This window comes from Ziziphus jujuba, chromosome 3, assembly GCF_031755915.1.
Source record: "Ziziphus jujuba cultivar Dongzao chromosome 3, ASM3175591v1".
Lineage (NCBI taxonomy): Eukaryota > Viridiplantae > Streptophyta > Magnoliopsida > Rosales > Rhamnaceae > Ziziphus > Ziziphus jujuba.
The window spans coordinates 32673717-32687366 of NC_083381.1; the positions used below are offsets into that span (position 1 = coordinate 32673717).

Here is a 13650-nt window from a genome sequence, read left to right on the forward strand (position 1 = left end):
TGCAGTGGTGAAAGCATAAGTCCAGAACTTACTTGGTAGACCAGCTTTGGAAAGAAGAGACATGCCAGTTTCTCTAATGTGTCTATGTCTACGTTCGGCAAAACCATTTTGTTCTGGTGTGTGTGGGGTGGCGAGAAAATGGGTAATACAATGAGTAGCAAAAAAAAAAAAAATTTTATTTTAGAAATTCACCACCATTATCAGAATATAGGGAAATAATTGGAGTCTGAAAAAAAAAAATTCAACAGTGTTTTTAAATTGAATGAAAATAAAAGTAACCTCAGATTTGAACTTCATTGGAAATAATTATGTATAGCGTGTGAAATGGTCAACAAACAACACATAATATTTAAATCCATCAAAAGAACAAATTGAGGTTGGACCCAAAACATCTGAATATAATAATTGAAGAGGTTTGGAACTTGACATAGAAGAAATTCCAAAAGGTAATTTATGAGACTTATTACAGAAACATGAAGTGCATTGAAATTTATTGAAAGACATAACTGGCAAGACTTGAGAAGACACCAAATGATGAAGAGTCTTATTAGATGGATGTCCTAAGCGGTGATGCCACTCTTGAAGGGAAGCAGATTGACTGAGAAAACAATCAGGTAAGAATTCCACAGAAACATTATTAGTTTGGCATAATTTTGAAACTGAAATTAAATTCCTCTTCATTGTAGGAACACAAAGGTTCTCAGCAAGCAAGAAGGTTTTATGTGGAGTAAATAACCGAGAAATGCCTGTGTGTGTAATAGAAAATTTGTTACCATTTCCCACAACTATTTCATCGGGACCATCATAATCAGAGTGAATAGCTAAATTTTGGAGATCATTTGCAACATGGTGAGAAGCACCAGAGTCAAGCAGCCAGTTTGGAGGAGAAGATGGTGTGGGTAAAAGACCATTGCCGATTTGATGTCCTGAGTAGCATGCTTGTGGTTGCCGTGGTCTAGAATTAAATTTCTGTGGTGAGGAGGTGTGCTGCTAGGGGTGACGAAAAGAAGGACAATATTTGGCTGAATGTCCCTGTTGATCACATAGTTGACACTTCCCCCTATAGGTACTAGGCTGTCTGAACCAGTAGAGCCAAAAATATTTGTAGCTTGTCTACTTCCAGAAAAAAATTTCCCAGGTGGCTTCCCAGTTCTGTTTGCCACGTTGACATGAATGGAAGTATCAGCAGCTTGTGATTCAGAACAATGCAAATATGTCACATGTTCCACTAATTGTTCATATAATTCTGGAAAAGGAATGGAGATATCTCGAGTGCGAAATGCTGCAGAGATGTCTTTGAGATCAGGAGAGAGACCATTGATGATGTATAAAATGACTTCATCGTTATCAATTGGAGACCCAAGTAGTGCATATTCATCACCTGCACTTTTGATGTCTTGTAAATACTCAGTGACAGATCTGGAGCCTTGGGGATGAATTAAGCGTTCACGTAGCCGAAGCATTCTGGAATGTGATGGTCTAGCAAAAGACACAGCCAATGTGGTCCATGCATCTCTGGAGGTTTTGCAAGAAGCAACAAGATGAGAAATATCATTGGAGAGAGATGCCAGAATAACTCCAAGTATTAGCTTGTCTTGCCCCACCCAAAATGATATTCAAGGTTTTGAGAAACTTCAGACTATGATATTTGTGGGCAAGGAATCGTGCCATCAACAAAGCCATAAAGATCATAGCCAATAAGAACAGCATCAAATTGTGCTTTCCATGGAAAATAAGTAGTTTCAATGAGTTTGAGTGGCACCTGTGTTGCTGTATTAATTACAACCAGTGGCCTTGTGGAAAGGGATGGTTCGGTTACAATATTAATGGGTATTGTAGAAGAAAAAGTAAGAGATGCTGAAACAGATGAAGAAGAAAGAGAAGTGAGTTAGCCATCAGGAAAAAAAAAAAAAAAATCTCGTCAGAGCTTCATTGCTCTGATACCATGAAACAACTTAAACAAGTTCTGAGAATGAAAATAGCATTATTTTATTCATTAACCTTAGTGGGTTTTAAATATACAAATGAAGGTGAAGAGTACAACTGACAGATCAACATAAAATAATTTTGAATACAAGTAAATCCCGAAAACTATGTGATAAAGATAAATAAAACGGATAGTTTGAATACAAGGAATAGTTAGTTAGTTATAGTAGTTGCAGAAGGATCACTGATACTGTGGAAGATCAAAAGCAACCAGAAATCCCCTAGGAATAGAAGCAAAAAAAATTTCTCATCTTTAATGGTACTAGTCACCCTGGAATTTAAGCCTATACTTCCGAACATGACAGTGGTTACTCACATTGAATTTAAGCCTATACTTCCGAACATAACAGTGGTTGCTCACATTGTAGAAGTCGTGGAAGACCACCAGATGAAGTAAATGAGAAGAAGACAGATAGGTTTCAGAGTTGCTGAAAGCTACTTGCTTCCAAATAAACCAAGAAAAGAAGTGTGCATGAGACATGAGCTAGTAAATATGTTTGGTGCTTAATTCCTTAAGATCGTTTATGGGTTCTAGCCTAAGCTGTCTGCTGCTTGAAGTTCATCCTAAATCTTTTTCCCAAAATGTTTATTATTTATCAATAACTAAAATTTCCTTCTATGGTGTGACTGGTTAAGAATATTTTCCTATTGTTAAGAAAACATGTGGAAGTTATGAGTCTTTCTAACTCAACCAGCCATATATAAATGTATTTTGGAATGACCCAAAATGTCCTGAAAGCTATTTACATTATTAGCACTTTAAGAATTCCCACCCTGCTTTTCTCTAAAAATGGCCCCTTTGGAAATCCTTATCCTTGGACTGTGCCTTTTAGCTTGGGAAGCTGAATCGTAACCTGTCATGCATGTGTGTTGGGGAACAATTACTTAATGGTTGTAGTATTTTTTTATGAGTGAATTAGTTTCTTTTATGTAGCATTGTATCATTTTTGTTGTTTAAATACTTAATAATGGAATGAGTTTATCATATCAGTATCACTTGGGACGAGGTCACATTGGTGCAACAATGAAGGCAAAGTCCTTTATGACTTGTTGAAGCAAAGAGCAGCATCTTGGTAATCCATATGCATGTTATTCTTGTTGTTTAATGCTTCTTTCCTGCTTTTGTTGTTCTGAAATTTTACCAAATGATGCAGCCGGTATTTTGTGATTCCCTTGTGGAGAGGAAGTGGTTATGTAACCATGTTTCTTCAAGGTATGGTTTCTAGTTCCTACCTAATCTTAAATTATCTGTTTGGTAGAATAATCTATACTAGCATTTGGATTAACATAATAAATTATCTGTTTATTATGAGTAAAAGGAAAAACTTCAAGTAAATCTTGGTTGAAACCATCATTGTAGTGCCGATGCCACAAATGATTCTCGCAGGTCTTGAAGATTACAAGGCTAGGGGAACCCAAGCATCTCCCTACTTCACCATAACTTACTACAAAGAATTTGTGGAAACCAAGAACCTGGTGCTTATCCATGGAGACATTGTGTTCACAAGCAAACTCAGTGACCTAGAGGCGAAATTGATGCGAATCCATCCATGCCTGCACAACCGACAACCAGCTGGGTTGCTGACCCGATACGAATGAAGACTGGGCCGATCACTAGGGCTCAAGCTAAGAGGTTCAGGGAAAAATTTGCTGCCTTTATCCATGGGATAATTCATTCTCAAGAGCACTTGTCCATACCCGAAAATCCAAGACCTGTTTTGGGCATACAAGTGGTGGAAGTCGATACGGATCTGGATAGCGATTTTTGTGCATTTATGGAGTCCAGGCAGCAAGAAATGGTTCCAACTCTTTATGTATTCAATAAATATCACTAAGAGGTCATGGAAACATGTCAAGTTAGAAGTAAAACCAACTTGTACGGACAACTTCAAAATTTGGCCGAAAATTGTTGTATAGCTTGTTGGCTTTACTGTATTTTGTTGAGTTGGTTTTTTATTTTTCTTCCAAGCAATGGCAACGTGTGGGACTCCATAATAAGCTTATTCGACATCCTAAAAAGCATATTGAAGCTGATTTGGAGGTCAAATTAGTCAAAAATTGGTCAAAGTCAACTTAGTCAAAAAGCTAGTATTTTAGTTTCCTAATTTGATTCTACTTTTTGTTTTAGGAAATTACCATTACTTTTTTTTCTTATTTATTTTTTTGCTGGAAAAATAAGTTTAGGAAATTTATTATTTTGTTATTTTCATTGTCAATTAATTAATTCCTAATTCAAAATAAAAGAATTAATTAATCCAAATTAGATTAGGAAAGGAGGAGACTTTCAGCCATATTAGGATTCTTTATTGCATGGCCGGTATTTCCTTTTTGTTTTAGGGTTTTATTTTTGTTTTCTCTTAGCCTATAAAAGAGCTTCTTTTTGAGGAAGAGCACACCATTAATACTATTCAGAATTTATTTTGTGAGATTGAATTTCTCGTTGTTCTTTTGAACACCTAAAACATCATTAAAGATTGAGTGTTTTAGTTTGACTTATCAATAGGACTTCCATCACCTATTGTGGCGTCTTCATTATATATCAAGGTTTCTAAACACAGGTTGGTTAAGGGTCAAGGTGACCATTAGAACTTAAACATAATTAAATCCAGGCTAATATTATACGGGTTTAGGAGCAGGTCATCCTAGATTCGTATAAAAAATGGCTTTTGGAGACTGCTCGGTCATTTTATTTGAACGACGTAAGATGCAAGTTGGTTGAAAGATTCAACAAAGAAACTCGATTTTGAGTTCAAGGATATCTTGCAAGCATTGGAACTGCTCACTTTATGATACTTTTTTTTTTTTTTTTTTTTACTTTTTCTTGAAAACTCTTGCTAAACTATGTCACTGCTCAACTTGGTAAATCTGTCTATGAAACTATGTTTTAGAAAATCAAAACTTTTTCCATACAAAAAATTCTTTTCAGTTCTGGAAGGCCAAACAATTCATGAAATTTCACATGTGTGAACATAATGTAATAGTGGCTAGGATTTGTTTTAGTTATGAACATAATGTATTCATAAATGTTTGAAGAACTAGTAAGACCATATTAACTAGAAACAAGATTATCCCAATCAAGACAATAACTGAATGAGTCTCATTGATGATAGAACAAATTCCAAAATGTGAAGTTGCTTCCAAAATCGAGTTACAAAAAGATGGGGAAAAAAATGAAAAAACTAAGAAAAATATAAAGATACTTACATTTGATAATAAGTATACAGTATTTTTTAGATAGATGAGAAAATATAGTGCATACATTTTACAATAAGTATACAGTATTTTTTAGATATATGAGAAAATATTGTGCATCAAAGTTCATATCATGAACTACTTTGTTTATATATAGAACGAAAAACTAAAATACCAGAATAAAAAAAATAAAAAATAAAAAAGGAACTTTTAACTAGTATACAGAAGGGCACTTGCATTTCTTCCCCCTATTTCCTGACAAACAAACTCTTAAGTCCTAACTGCCCTATTTCCAACCTCTCAAGCAGAGCCCCTGTGATGTGAATTCGCCCGAACCTGCTTAACCGACAACCCGCAAGGATGCCGACGTGATGCTGATGAAGACCGGGCCGATCACTAGGACTCAAGCTAAGAAGTTTAAGGATAATCTTACTGTCTTTATCCAGGGAGTAATTCATATTCAAAAGGGCTTGTCCATACCCGAAGACCTAAGACCTATCTTAAGCATACAAGTAGTGGAAGCCAGTACGAACCTGGGTAGCGGTTTTGGTGCAATTATGGAGGCCGAGAAGCATGAAATGGTTCCAATGTTTCATGGATTCAATACATATGTCTAAGAGGACATGGAATCAAGTCGAATCAACTTCAAAGTCATCCAAAAAGGGGTTGTACGGACAATTAGTAAATTTGGCCTGTTTTTGCCGTATTTTGTGCTGGCTTTACTGTATTGTGCTGAGTTGGCTTTTTCTCTTTCCTCCAAGCAATGGAAACGTGTGGGACTCCATAATAAGCTTATTTGGCATCCTAAAAAGCATATAGAAGCTGATTTGGAGCTCAAAGAGGTTAAAGATTGGTCAAAGTCAACTTAGTTAAAAAGCTAGTATTTTAGTTTCCGAATTTGATTCTACTTTTTGTTTTAGGAAATTACCATTACTTTTTGGTTTTTATTTATTTATTTTCTGGAGAAATAAGTTTATGAAAGTTATTATTTTATTATTTTCATTGTAAATTAATTAATTTCTAATTCAAAATAAAGGAATTAATTAATCCAAATTAGATTAGGAAAGGAGTGAGAATTTCAGCCACCATAGGAAATCACTTTGTATGGTCGGTTTTTCCTTTGTTTTTTAGGTTTTATTTCATGAATTTGTAGCCTATTTAAAGGCTTATTTTTCAAGAATTAAGCTTGAATTTTATACAGAATTATTTGTGAGATTGAAATCTCTTTGTTCTTTTGAACAACTAAAACACCATTAGTGAATGAGTGTTTTAGTTTGACTTATCAATAGGCCTTCCATCACCTATTGTGGCGTCTTCATTATATACCAAGGTTTCTAATCATAGGTTGGTTAGGAGTTGAGGTGACCATTAGAACTTGAACATAATTAGATCCGGGCTAATATAATACGGGTTTAGGCGCAGGTCGTCCTAGGTTCGTATCATTTGGTATCAGAGCTAAATTTTGTTCAGGTTTGAAATATCTTTATTTGCTTTATTTGTTTTTGTGTTATTCTGCAATTTTAGCATTAGGTTAAGGTTGCTTCTATCATCATACACGTTCTGCATATTTGAAAAAAAGAAAAAAAGTTTCATTCCCAGTTGAATTAGGATTTCCTAGTTTTATCGTATTTTTGTTTCCTAGTTTGTTGGTTGTCTTTTATCATTGTTTTTGTTAATTTGGTTTTTCTTGATTTTTCTTTGCTGTTTTAGTCTTCAATATTTGCATTCATATATTCAAAAAAAAAAAAAAAAGAATAGAAAATTTGAACAGATAGTTAAAAAAAAAAAAAAAGGGTTTGTAGCAACATATTAAAAAAAAAAAAAAACTGCACTTTTGTTTTTGTTGGAGGCCACAGGTTTGGTGGATTTTTGGTGTGGAATTTCAGTTTTTAGTGTTAACCTTGGCTACTACAGTTGTTTTATGATCTGTGAGTGAAAATAAAAAAAAAATAAAAAAAAAAAGAAGAAGAACAAGCCAAATAAAAAAAAAAAAATTTCGGTTTGTTGGAGTTTGATTTGTTTGGTGGAAATTTGTTGAAGCTGCTGGTTTGTTGATTATTTATTCAATATTTGAGTTGATAGAGAATTATTTTTACTGCTGGATATTTGGAATTTTGGGTGCTTAAATTATTGGATTAAAATTATATAAAGGAATTGATACAAAACTTGAATTACAAGAACAACAACCAACATTATTCTATATTTTTGTTCAATTTGATTCTTCTTATTTGAGTTTGAAATTCTTTTCCTATATTTTATTCTTGAATCCTTAATCTCTTACCATCTGGTCCAGTTCTTAGAAATTCCAAAGATTTCTCCTTAATTTGCTTTATTTTGCCTAGAAAAGCCGAAAACTAGGTTTTGTTGAATTCTTCGGTGTTGCCTACTTTTAGCTACTGTTTTGTTGATAAGTTTAATTAAAATATACTTGTGATCTAATTGCTGATTTGTAGGTGTTTTAATTAGAACTTTGAGATAATTCATTGAGAGGAAAAAGGCAAGAGAGTGTGAGCACAAAAGAGGGTTAAAAGCCAAAATTAGTATGCAAACACGAGTATCGAGTTCTTGTATTGAGTGAAATACGTGAGGAAGTGAATCTGATGAGAATTTATTTTATTTTCGTATTATTCATACTAACATGGCAGATTCAAGGGTGAGAAGAGGAGATCCACCTCTGAGAATTAATGAAGAGGAGTCCATAGGATTTAAAGGTGATTCCCGAGTTACGGGGAGTGGTGAGCAAACGAACATGAGGGCTATCTTGGAGCAACTACAGAGGATGAATACTTAATTTGACAATTTAAATCAAAGGATGGACAGGTTAGAAACATCCCAAGGAGTGCCAAATATAAGGTTAGATGCTCACGGAGGACGAGGTCAAGGTCAAGGAGGCTAAGGGCGACCAAAAGAGGAATTCGAGGGAAGTAACTATGGAGATGACTTGGAGGAGGGGTTTGATGAAATTTTTGAAGCTCAAGAAAGGACAATCCCTGGGAGACTAGCAAGGAATGAAGATAATGATCTTGGGAACATCAAGGTAAATATTCCACCTTTCATGGGAAAAAGTGATCCGGAAGCTTATTTGGAATGGGAGGAGAGAATGGAGATGATTTTTTATTGTCATAATTATTTGGAAGCCAAGAAGGTGAAGTTGGCGGCAATGGAGTTCAGTCATTATGCACTCCAATGGTGGACCAATGAGCAAAACACCCGAAGGAGAGTTGGTGATGACTTGATCACTACATGGCGACAAATGAAAGGAGCCATGAGGAAGCGATTCGTACCATCCCACTATCATAGGTTGTTGCATCACAGGCTTCAATCTTTATCCCAAGAAAGTAGGTCCATGGAGGATTATTACAAGGAGATGGAGATGCTTATGATGAGGCTAAGCATGAATGAGGATAGAGAAGTAACTATGGCAAGGTTCCTTGGTGGTTTGAATTGTGAGATAGCCAATCAACTTGACTTGCAACAATATGTGGAATTGGAGGAGATGTTCCATGTGGCTATTAAGCTTGAGCATCAATTCAAGAGGAGGGGTTTAGGCTCATGGTTTGGAGGAGTTTCCAACAGTGGAAGATCAAATCCAAGTGGTCCTACCTTTGAAAACAACCCAAAGCCAAAAGTTCGAGAAGAAAGTTCAAATCGGCCAAGGAGAGAGATTAGAACCGAATCTATCCAAGCACACAAAAGTGAAGGTAAATATGATCCTAAGCCTTCTAAAACTCATGAAATTGTGTGTTTTAAGTGCCCAGGATGAGGACACATCGCTAGCCAATGCCCAAATAGGAGGATTATGGTGTTGAAAGGTAATGGCGAACTAGAATTTGAAAGTGAAGAAAGTGATGCTAAAACTGAAATTGAAGATGGAGAAGTCGGAGATGATGAGCATGAGGAACCCGAAACACTCCAACCTTCAAGGGATGACTTGAGCTTAGTTGCAAGGAGGGTCCTTATTTTATACAAAGATGAGGAAAAATTCAAAGAGAAAACAACTTCCACACCCGATGCAAAATTCAACGTAACATATGTAGTATGGTTATAGATAGTGGAAGTTGTGCAAATGTAATTAGTAGCATGGTAGTTGATAAATTAAGCTTAACAAAAATGATATGAGCCTAGAACGACCTGCACCTAAACCCATATTATATTAGCCCGGATCTAATTATGTTCAAGTTCTAATGGTCACCTCAACCCCTAACCAACCTGTGATTAGAAACCTTGGTATATAATGAAGACGTCACAATAGGTGATGGAAGGTCTATTGATAAGTCAGACTAAAACACTCATTTACTAATGGTGTTTTAGGTGTTCAAAAGAACAAAAAGATTTCAATCTCACAAATAATTCTGTATAAAATTCAAGCTTAATTCTTATTGAAAAATAAGCCTTTAAATAGGCTACAAAGTCATGAAATAAAACCTAAAAAAAAAAGGGAAAACCGACCATACAAAGTGATTTCCTATGGTGGCCGAAATTCTCACTCCTTTCCTAATCTAATTTAGATTAATTAATTCCTTTATTTTGAATTAGGAATTAATTAATTTACAATGAAAATAATAAAATAATAAATTTCCTAAACTTATTTCTCCAGAAAATAAATAAATAAAAACCAAAAAGTAATGGTAATTTCGTAAAACAAAAAGTAGAATCAAATTAGGAAACTAAAATACTAGCTTTTTGACTAAGTTGACTTTGACCAATCTTTAACCTCTTTGAGCTCCAAATCAGCTTCTATATGCTTTTTAGGATGTCAAAGAAGCTTATTATAGATTCCCACATGTTTCCCTTGCTTGGAGGAAAGAGAAAAAGCTAACTCACCACAATACAGTAAAGCCAGCACAAAATACAGCGAAAACAGGCCAAATTTACTAACTGTCCGTACAACCCCTTTTTGGACGACTTTGAAGCTGCTTTGACTTGATTCTATGTCCTCTTAGACATATGTATTGAATCCATGAAACATTGGAACCATTTCATGCTTCTCGGCCTCCATAATTGCACCAAAACCGCTACCCAAGTTCGTACCGGCTTCCACAACTTGTATGCTCAAGATAGGTCTTAGATCTTCAGGTATGGACAAACCCTTTTGAATAAGAATTACTCCCTAGATAAATACAGCAAGATTATCCTTAAACTTCTTAGCTTGAGCCCTAGTGATTGTCCCGGTCTTCATCCGTATTGGGTTGGCACCCCAGCAGGTTGTCGGTTGAGCGGGTTTGGACGGATTCGCATCATTTCCCTCCTCTTGAAAAGGATTTGCCCTCAAATTAGAGTCATCACCGGCAACAAAAGGAGACAAATCAGCAACATTAAATGTAGCACTCATATTATACTCACCCAGTAAATCAAGCTCGTAGGCGTTTTCATTGATCCTTTCAAAAACTTGAAAATATTCATCTCCTCGCGGTATAAGTTTGGACTTTCTTTGTTCGGGAATCCTCTCCTTCCTTGGTTGAAACCAAAACCAATCTCCTGGGTCAAACACTATCACAACAAATACTAAAAATACCAGTTCATCAAACTGTTTAATATTAGCAAATAATCTTTCCCAAATTTTCAAATTTTCACTAAGTAAAGCTTTCAACAATGCAAATAAAGTTCTATACATCAAAAACATCTTTAAATAAGTATCTTTAAAATTCATGACCAGAAATGGTTTCTTACTCAAGATAGCTTTATTTACATCTCCAAAACTCAAATAAATATTTTTATTCTTTCTTTCTTTCCTTTCTTTCCCTCTCTCTCTCTCTGCCACAACACATTTTTCCTCACAAGTTTCTTGCTATAGCTCTTGGGTTTCTCATTTCTTTTTCACTCCAATTTTGGCCTTCTCTTGGTTGTTCCACTCAAGTTGGGTTTTAGAACACTTACCTAGTTGGTCCTGCATGGCTTGGACTCTTTGGATGGGTGTTGTTGCCGTGGGGGCCATACTAGTCCTTTCTTTGAGTTGTTAGGCCATCCTCCTTTGTTGTATTTGAATTTGATCTTTGTACATCTCTTTAGAATGCCTCCAGCTTGACCTTTTTACCTTTAAATCTAAAAACAATACTATTCTCTCTACCATAATGAATAGCATCTCTATCAAATTACCAAGGCTTACCAAGTAAAATATGTCCCGCATGCATAGGCACAACATCACACAAAACCACATCCACATAATTATCAATGCTGAATTTACTTTGGCTTGTTTATTAACTTTCATCTCACCATTATCATTAAGCCATTGTAATCTATATGGTTCTAGATGTTTGAAGAACTAGTAGGACCATATTAACTAGAAACAAGATTATCCCGATCAAGACAATAACTGACTGAGTCTCATTGATGATAGCACAAATTCCAAAATGTGAAGTTGCTTCCAAAATTCAGTTACAAAAAGATGGGGAAAAAAATGAAAAAACTAAGAAAAATATAAAGATACTTACATTTGATAATAAGTATACAGTATTTTTTAGATAGATGAGAAAATAGTGTGCATACATTTTACAATAAGTATACAGTATTTTTTAGATATATGAGAAAATATTGTGTATCAAAGTTCATATCATGAACTACTTTGTTTATATATAGACCGAAAAACTAAAATACCAGAATAAAAAAAAATAAAAATAAAAAAAGGAACTTTTAACTAATATACAGAAGGGCACTTGCATTTCTTCCCCCTATTTCCTGACAAACAAACTCCTAAGTCCTAACTGCCCTCTTTCCAACCTCTCAAGCAGAGCCCCTAGGATTTCCATTAATCATCAGCGTCTCGAATTTATTACTTAAAGATAGTGATCCAAGGCAGGAAAACTACATACTTTTTTGGCAGTGTTTTGTGGATTTGGATCATTGAACCAAATCATGTGCCATTTTTTCATCCCTTTTGACTTCTTTTACAGTTCTCTGAAAGTGTAAAAAAGCTTGAGATCACATGGTGACCTCTCTAGCGCTGTTCCATTTAGAGCATAGGAATGCACCCTAACTGACCACCTCAACAGACTATTGAAGCATGCTTGTTATGCACCTGGTGATGAAGATTTAATCAAATGCTATAGGAATCCAAGAGCAACCAAATCTTCTTTTGGAACAGAATCAACCAAATATCTCATCTTTATTACCAGTCAACCTTTAAATTTAAGACTATATATAGGATGCGCATCGTTTTTTCAGATATATTATCAAGCTTGTGCATCAAACCATCTTGATGAACAACAAGTTCATCGTAAATATGGGTAAGCAAAATTGTTTTTCCAACTCCCCCCATTCCCCATACTCCAATTTTTGAGATGACATCCCTCCTAAACCCTTCCCATATCTCATCCTAATGTTGCTGAAATTTTTGACCAATCAATTTTGTTGTTATTAACTCAATTTGATGGTTGCTATGTTCTTCAAGTGTAAACCCATTAGGAAATTGACCTTGCTGATCGAGTTCTGTCACTTGTTCTGTTAATCTTGCTATTTTCGGATCGAGTTGCCAATATGAAGAAAGCCTGCTACTTTCACGAAGTTGTTGCTCCATCTGCTCAACTTTATTCTTTATGTTTGCAACATTTGCATATTTCAGAGATTAGAAAAACAACAAAGACCTATCAAAAAATAGTGATCAAGTATTTCTAAAATATAAAATAAAACTTTCAAAATTTATTTTTATAAAGTTTGTTCTTTTATTCATTATAATTATATATATATATATATATATATTGTTATTTACAATAAAAAAAGGTTTACAATAAATTTATAAAATATTATAAATAGCAAATAAATTTTATAAATTAATATTTATAATTTTATAAAATAATTTAATATTTACTAATTTATAAATGTTTATAAAATTTTAAATAAATTAAATTTATAACTTAATTATTTTTAACTTTTCATAACTTTTAATTTGGAAATTTTTGCAATTTATATTCTAAACTGTATAAAATTGCACTTTACACCGTTGTTTCTATTTAGTATTTAACAGAAGGATCAATGATGCAAGGGATTTGTGAGTTTGGATTACAAATTGCCCCAAAAAAATAATTACTTATGGTGTAATATGCAAACCACGATAAAATTTGAAGTATAACATTGCCAATTTCCCTAGAAATTATTAGGCCTTCCTATGATACCAAGTTACATCCATTTCCACAAGTAGGAATTCCCATCTTAATTTGTTAAAATTAAATGCTTGTCCAAGGGCTATCACATAATCACAGTTGTCCCAAGGACTATCTCACCTACCCAAAGGCTACCACTTATCTAAAGACTATTATACTTGCCCAATGGCTATCTTTCTTGCCCGTAGGCTGTGATACTTGTCCAAAGATTCCTTATGATGATAATAACAAAAATAATAATGATTGTAGACGAATCATGATAAATAATAACAACAATATTAATAACAAGAATAATATCAACGATAATGATGACAATAAAAGCAATTAAGTATAATGTTAGAAAAAATCAGATAATGAATAGTTAAGATAATATAAG

General features: G+C 34.3%; 1 pseudogene; it reads left to right on the forward strand.

The window, feature by feature from the left end:
• The first annotated feature begins 1745 nt into the window (after positions 1-1745).
• Positions 1746-13197, forward strand: LOC107433394 (uncharacterized; annotated as a pseudogene).
• Positions 13198-13650: the final 453 nt, after the last annotated feature.